The following is an 8229-nucleotide window of genomic DNA, read 5'->3' on the forward strand; positions in this document are numbered from 1 at the left end:
GAATCGGTGCACATTAGTGGAGTATGGACGCAGCATAGCTCACCTTCCCACCCTGCTTCCCTGGTCTCTGTCTCTAAATAGCTTTATTAGTCACTGCTCCTTGGGCAATGATTTGAAAAAAACGGTGGGCAGGCTGGTGGGGATCGGGCAGCAGCAGGGAATAGCAGAGCCATCCCCACATTGCATCATATGCCCGATGCTCTCTGTCTCAGGCATCGGATACGGTATCTAGTAAAGTTGGGGATGGGAAAGCAAGCTTTGCTGCAACTAATATGTACAGATTCAGCATATCAACATATATTTTAGGATTGGGGGGATTTAGTTGAAATTTCAGTAAAGTATGAGGCTAAATGGCTTAATTAAGTAAATTATAAATATTAATTAAATTGCTTAAAGGGGTTATCCAGCGTGGGGGCTATTTTTAGATCTGGCCGGGGAGGAGGTGGCTGAAAGAAAAGACGTCCACTCACCTCCCCGGGTTCCAGCGGCGGGTCCCGCATCGCTGCGCTCCGGTGCCTGGTTCCCGGCCGCTTCTGGGTGTGGGACCCGATGCGGGACCCTGGGAGGTGAGTGGACGTCTTTTCTTTCAGCCACCTCCTCCCCGGCCAGATCTAAAAATAGCCCCCACGCTGGATAACCCCTTTAAATTAAAAAAAAAAAAAAACTATTTCAGAAAAACCTGTGTCAGGAAGAGTATTGTAGGACATCCCTCTCCAAACCTATGTACATTTCATTGCCTGTATATAAATGCAGCAGTAATACATGTGATTTCCAGTCTAACCAGTTTGTTTCCCAGCAGCATCGGCCACATCATCTTACTACATGTGGTATATTAACATCTGTCTTGTATATTCGCTAATGACACCATTACTATGATAACCAAAGGTCACCAGGCAATGAGGATTCACCTCGTCCCGGAGCGAGCCATCAGATTAGATAATATACTGACATATCAGATCCACTCAGGAGGTAAAAGGAGATCACTATATTACAATGTGTAGATGGGAAAAGTTTCAGGATAAGTTCTATCCATTTATGGGCTGAGGAGCCAAGTGGGCGGTCCTAATCAGTACACTGATACAGGGACGGCTGTCAATCACTGATAGGGACCACCTGCTGGACTCCAAAGCCCCTATATAGGCTATAGAACCAACATTTTAAGCACAGAGGTTATGGCTCACATCAGTCCTTGTTCACGGTGAGCTCACCATATCATCCCCATAGTTCTACCACACACCATGGCCAATATACAGGTTTTTGTGTATGGCAGGAAACCCGCATGGTCATAAGCAAAGAAAAGAGTGGTTCTGGCACAACCGTTCCCCACATGTTTCGTCTATATGAACCTGACTTCATCAGGTTGAAATCCTGATGGTTTCTACATTCTGTATACAGTTTATTGTTAGTCCGCTGTTTCAATCAAGTATATTACAATTTTACATTGGGATGTATACCTTAGATTTTTTTTCTTTGGTTATGATTATATGGATTCTCTAAGATAGTATATCGGCACTCTTTGCATTTTATCTAGCCAGTGTGCACCTCCAATATTAGGTGGATGTGCAGTCACATGGGTCCCATGTGAATATCCTGCACCCCTTATTGTTTATAAAGCCAGTAAACCTGTAATTACATAGGTACTAGAAATAATGAGACATATAGCTAACACCATTGAAGTCAAGTCATGCTGTATACCAACACTCGCACGTGGATTTAGAAGGTCCTTGAGGGCATCATCAGTCCAGGTTAATGGCACCATTCCTTTATTGTGTTCTGACAGGAGACAACGCCCTTCTAGGTATCTGGCTGTATATGTGAGTCACCGGGAATGTAGAAAGAATTCCAAGGCTGCGTGTATAAGAATTAGATGATGTCTGCTGACTGTTCATCCAATTTCTAAACAAAGGAGACAAAATGGGGGTCAAAAGCTCACAACCGAAGTGCACTGGGAAGGCCGTCTCTAGTATTCCATCCATCTAACCAAAGTACATTGGGAAGCCCCTCTCTAGTATCCCATCCATCTGGGAAGCCCCTCTCTAGTATTCCATCCATCTAACCAAAGTACATTGGGAAGCCCCTCTCTAGTATCCCATCCATCTGGGAAGCCCCTCTCTAGTATTCCATCCATCTAACCAAAGTATATTGGGAAGCCCCTCTCTAGTATCCCATCCATCTGGGAAGCCCCTCTCTAGTATTCCATCCATCTAACCAAAGTGCATTGGGAAGCCCCTCTCTAGTATCCCATCCATCTGGGAAGCCCCTCTCTAGTATTCCATCCATCTAACCAAAGTACATTGGGAAGCCCCTCTCTAGTATCCCATCCATCTGGGAAGCCCCTCTCTAGTATTCCATCCATCTAACCAAAGTACATTGGGAGGTCCCTCTCTAGTATTCCATCCATCTAACCAAAGTATATTGGGAAGCCCCTCTCTAGTATTCCATCCATCTAACCAAAGTATATTGGGAAGCCCCTCTCTAGTATCCCATCCATCTGGGAAGCCCCTCTCTAGTATTCCATCCATCTAACCAAAGTGCACTGGGAAGCCCCTCTCTAGTATTCCATCCATCTGGGAAGCCCCTCTCTAGTATTCCATCCATCTAACCAAAGTGCATTGGGAAGCCTCTCTCTTGTATCCCATTCATCTGGGAAGCGCCTCTCTAGTATTCCATCTATCTAACCAAAGTGCACAGGGAAGCCCCTCTCTATTATTCCATCCATCTAACCAAAGTACACTGAAAATCCCCTCTCTATTATTCCATCCATCTAACCAAAGTATATTGGGAAGCCCCTCTCTAGTATCCCATCCATCTGGGAAGCCCCTCTCTAGTATTCCATCCATCTAACCAAAGTGCACTGGGAAGCCCCTCTCTAGTATTCCATCCATCTGGGAAGCCCCTCTCTAGTATTCCATCCATCTAACCAAAGTGCATTGGGAAGCCTCTCTCTTGTATCCCATTCATCTGGGAAGCGCCTCTCTAGTATTCCATCTATCTAACCAAAGTGCACAGGGAAGCCCCTCTCTATTATTCCATCCATCTAACCAAAGTACACTGAAAATCCCCTCTCTATTATTCCATCCATCTAACCAAAGTGCATTGGGAAGCCCCTCTCTAGTATCCCATCCATCTGGGAAGCCCCTCTCTAGTATTCCATCCATCTAACCAAAGTACATTGGGAAGCCCCTCTCTAGTATCCCATCCATCTGGGAAGCCCCTCTCTAGTATTCCATCCATCTAACCAAAGTATATTGGGAAGCCCCTCTCTAGTATCCCATCCATCTGGGAAGCCCCTCTCTAGTATTCCATCCATCTAACCAAAGTGCATTGGGAAGCCCCTCTCTAGTATCCCATCCATCTGGGAAGCCCCTCTCTAGTATTCCATCCATCTAACCAAAGTACATTGGGAAGCCCCTCTCTAGTATTCCATCCATCTAACCAAAGTATATTGGGAAGCCCCTCTCTAGTATTCCATCCATCTAACCAAAGTATATTGGGAAGCCCCTCTCTAGTATCCCATCCATCTGGGAAGCCCCTCTCTAGTATTCCATCCATCTAACCAAAGTGCACTGGGAAGCCCCTCTCTAGTATTCCATCCATCTGGGAAGCCCCTCTCTAGTATTCCATCCATCTAACCAAAGTGCATTGGGAAGCCTCTCTCTTGTATCCCATTCATCTGGGAAGCGCCTCTCTAGTATTCTATCTATCTAACCAAAGTGCACAGGGAAGCCCCTCTCTATTATTCCATCCATCTAACCAAAGTACACTGAAAATCCCCTCTCTATTATTCCATCCATCTAACCAAAGTGCACAGGGAAGCCCCTCTCTAGTATCCCATCCATCTAACCAAAGTGAACTGGGAAGCCCCTCTCTAGTATTTCTATCAATCTAACCAAAGTACACTGGAAAGCCCCTCTCTAGTATTCCATCCATCTTACCAAAGTACACTGGAAAGCCCCTCTCTAGTATTCCATCCATCTAAATGTAAAGTCCCTCATTTCAAGTGGAAGCAGACAACCCCACTGTGGATGTCTGAGTGGGTCGGGAAAGTCAATCAAATTTGTCACTTTAAACAGTTGCCAAGTTGGACTAGTCAGACCCATGACTCTTCTCTGAAGACTGGCAACCCTGGTCTCTGCATCATTCCACCTGGATTCCACCTATTTCACTTACGATCAGCCTTTTTCCCCCTTCGCCACTGGATGGACCTTGAGTCCAACTTGGAGGTTCAAGCATGTCCTGGTCCTGGCCCACCCTGTGGCTGGCACTGTGCTGCTCCCTCTTTTACCCTCCTGCAGCTCCATACCTACCCGGACTTTTTTATTTTCTCTTTTCCTTCTCCACTAGCCCCCCCCCCCCCCCACCCCCTTCTTTGTTTTTGTTTTGTTTCTCTGAAATGTCTGCACTTAATAAGTATGACAGTGCTATCTGACATGAAATGGTGGCCCACATACACTTGAGCCTCCACTACCCACATAATTCTGGTCAAAATTTTTGATTGTATTCATTCCTTGTTATACTTACCTGTTTTTCAAATCATTCTATACCTCTTATTCCCTGACTTAACATGTCCCTGTTGTTATAACTTTGAAAATCTAAATCAACAGTAGATGTGATATAAAGCAAGTTTGCAATTTACATTCATTATTTTTTTTTTTTAGTTATCATGGAAAACACGGCACTTTCTGCTTTTCGGCTCTTTTTTTTCTCAAAGAGTCAGAAAACAGGAAGTCCTGTGTATCCCAGGCTATCTGAGCGCTCACAGAGAAGGCGGTTTTGTGATTTATGGACACACTGAGCCGTGACTCTCTGTACTGGCTGTAATTCCTATGTTTAATCTGTTTTTTACAATCAACAAAAGTCAGAGAATCTGCCTACAGGAGACTGGACCTGGATTTCTGGTAAGTACTTGCTTTATATCACATTTACTGTTGATTTAGATTTTTAAAGCTATAACGACAGGGACACTTTAATTTTAACACTTTTATTGTTTATTTTTTCATAAATAATTCATAATTGATTCAGAATTGATAAAAAAATTCATAAAAAAATATATATATTAAAAAAAAAGTTCACAACCCCCATATGCCGTATAAATTCTTCGAGGGGTTTAGCTTCCAAAATGGTGTCTGCTGGGGTGGTGTTTCTTAAGTTTTTTCTTAAGAAAAAGACATAGCTGCTTTCTTGAAAAAGCACTACTCTTCTCCTCAATTTGTTTGTGGCATTGCAGCTCAGTCCCATAGAAGTGTATAGAAAGCATCTACAGTATGTTTCTCTAATCCTGGAGAACCACTTTAAAAATTTAAAAATCTCAAGTCTTCCAGTGTATTTTTTTTAAAGGGATTTACCAGCAATTTTTTTTTCTTTCAAATCAACTGGGGTCAGAAAGTGCCAGATATTTGTAATTTACTTCTATTTAAAAATCTCCAGTCTTCCAGTACTTACCAGCTCCAGTCTGACACAGTGCTCTCTGCTGCCACCTCTGTCCATGTCTGGAACTGTCCAGAGCAGCAGCAAATCCCCATAGAAATCCTCTCCTGCTCTGGGCAGTTCCTGACATGGACAGAGGTGGCAGCAGAGAGCACTGTGTCAGACTGGAAACACCATTTTCTAGAGTGAGTTACCTTCTGGAGCAATGGGAGCAGCTTCTTGTTTCATGAGATTAGCCCCTATGTAAAAGAGGCCGAGAAAACTAGCTGCCTCCTGAGTTATGAGACTTTTTTTTTTTTGCTATGCAACAAAACAGTAAGAATACGTAATGGTGAATGTTTTTATACCTTCATGTTTCGTACATTTGTGGCCCCTTTAAGACCTTATATACCAGATAGGATCTAATCCCTGTATATCAGGTTTAGGTGAAGCGTCCCAGGTTATTCCCTCTGTACACATCCTATTCACATATCTCATTGTATCTTCTCTGGCAATGAGAACACCTTTCATAATCTCCTGTGAATTTAATCTCTGAACAAGAAGAACCATATTTCCGTAAAAAACAAATAGGGCTTCTGTATAAAAGAGAGGGCTGAGTCATATACTAGTTATTGTCCAGCATCAAGACGACAGAGCAGAGGTGAGTACTACCCAATCTACATGTAGACGCATGCAGAATACAAGCAGATTACCGGATATTTTAGGCATGTATTGTCTATAGAGCGTATGCCAGGGTTGACTCATAAGTGGTTGGGAATTACTATTGTTACCATGGACTGTCTAGTTACATGAAGAAGCTAAGCTAATAAGTAATACATCGAGCCAGGGCCGGTGTCAGCACAGGGCTTATCCAGGCAAGTGGCGGGGTCCACAGCGCCTCTAGAGGCCCAGAGAGGGAGAGGGGTCAGGTATTCTAATGTTCAGCCCACTCACTGTAGTGCAGGGTGAGTGGCTAAACATCAGAAGACAGAGAAGGAGCAGGACCTGCATAGAGAGAGAAAAGGGTGAAGGACCTGATCACATGATCTGCAGGTCCTCAACCTCACAGTGTGGAAATCAGCCCCACAGAGAAGAGGAGGAAGAAGAATGAGCTGTAAGTGCTGCATGTTAGTGTGTCAGTCAGTGTCAGTCAGTAATGTGTGTTTGTGTATGTGCATTTGTGGTGTCTCAAGTGATTGTGCATAGTGCATGGATGATGGGTGCTTAGTGGATGGATGAGGGGCCCGCTGAGTCTCTGTCACCCAAAGGCCCACAAAAACCTGGAGCCGGCCCTACATGGACCTGCAGGTTCCTGCAAACCAACAGACTTTAATCTATAAGGGAATCTGCCAAAAAGTGCTTATTCCTATTGCAGCACCCCCAGAGGTAAGATAAAGCATTACAAGGGGGCCCTGAGGAAGTCGTTAGTTCAATGTCGAAACACGTTGTCCCTTTAAGCAGAACAAATGAATGATATAATGTATAATATTTAAGAGGGTGTGACAGTAAATGCAGTGCTTTAGAAATTATTATGATGTACTTGGCCACAGAATTGGAGGTGACATAAGATGACACATGAGGGTTGTATCAAGGCAAAATGTATTAATGACCCATCCATATTATAAGTTGTTAGTATCAGTGGGTTGCCGATACTCTGCGCCCCACGCCGATTTGCTGTTAGAGTTGTAGAGCTGCCATATAAAATACAAGCAGAGAGCTCCATACACTGTGCAGTGGCCATTTTACTGCAACTCAGCTCTCTTTCACTTGAACGGTAACTCAGCTGCAGTAACCTAGCTTGGCCACTACGCAATGTATGGCGCTGTCTGCTTCCCAGACTGTTTTACTGTTTATGCTGACGCTACATCTATGGAAAAAAAGAACTGGTCAGCTGGGTTGCTGAGTGTTGGTAACCGCTCTGATATTGATGGCATATTTCAAGGATAGGTCATCAATATCAATACTTTTTTGTTAAAGGATTGATACTTTTCAGCTGGTCATAGACTTTAGATAACAGTCGTCAGAACATCTTTTATTTCGCTGCCCACCATCTCACTGGAACCTCTTCGCTGCCAGGCATGCATGTGTTCTGAAAGGGGAGCTTAGAGTAAGCCGCTGCCAGACAGTTGTGGTGGTGGTTTATCTCCCCTGAGAACAAAGGGATGGACCATGTTGGAAATCACCTGCCCAGTCCTTCAAGTACATTATATTAAGTTTTTTACATGAATAGACCGGCACAGGGATACCTGGGCATTGGTCTGTTTCCGAGCTCTGGCCTGGCCTGGAGCACAGGAGGCAGGTCCGCTGGCCCCCAGTGTTATGTAACCCCTCCCCTCGGTGATGCGGCTCCATTAGAATCAATGAGGGGAGATTGTCACGCTGAGGGCTGTCAGGCAGTCCCCAGTGCTTCTTTCCAGTCTGACACAGTGCTCTCTGCTGCCATCTCAGTCCATGTCAGGAACTGTCCAGAGCAGTAGAGGTTTTCTATGGGGATTTGCTGCTTCTCTGGACAATTCCTTCCTGACAAGGACAGAGGTGGCAGCAGAGAGCACTGTATCAGACTGGAAAGAATACACCACTTCCTGCAGGACATACAGCCACTGATAAGTACTGGAAGACTAGACACTTTCTAGTTTGTTAAATAGAAATATTTCCCAAATCTGTATAACTTTCTGGCACAAGCTGATTTAATCCCCCCCCCCTCCGAAGTACCCCTTTAAGAAGAACTCCAGTAAGTGTAATTTTTTTTTGTTTTTTTGCACTAAATAATTCCTTTCCTTATTTATCACCCACATATTCGGCAGCGCTGTACAGGGATCTGGG

The sequence above is a fragment of the Dendropsophus ebraccatus genome, chromosome 14 (genome assembly GCF_027789765.1).
Source record: "Dendropsophus ebraccatus isolate aDenEbr1 chromosome 14, aDenEbr1.pat, whole genome shotgun sequence".
Taxonomy (NCBI): domain Eukaryota; kingdom Metazoa; phylum Chordata; class Amphibia; order Anura; family Hylidae; genus Dendropsophus; species Dendropsophus ebraccatus.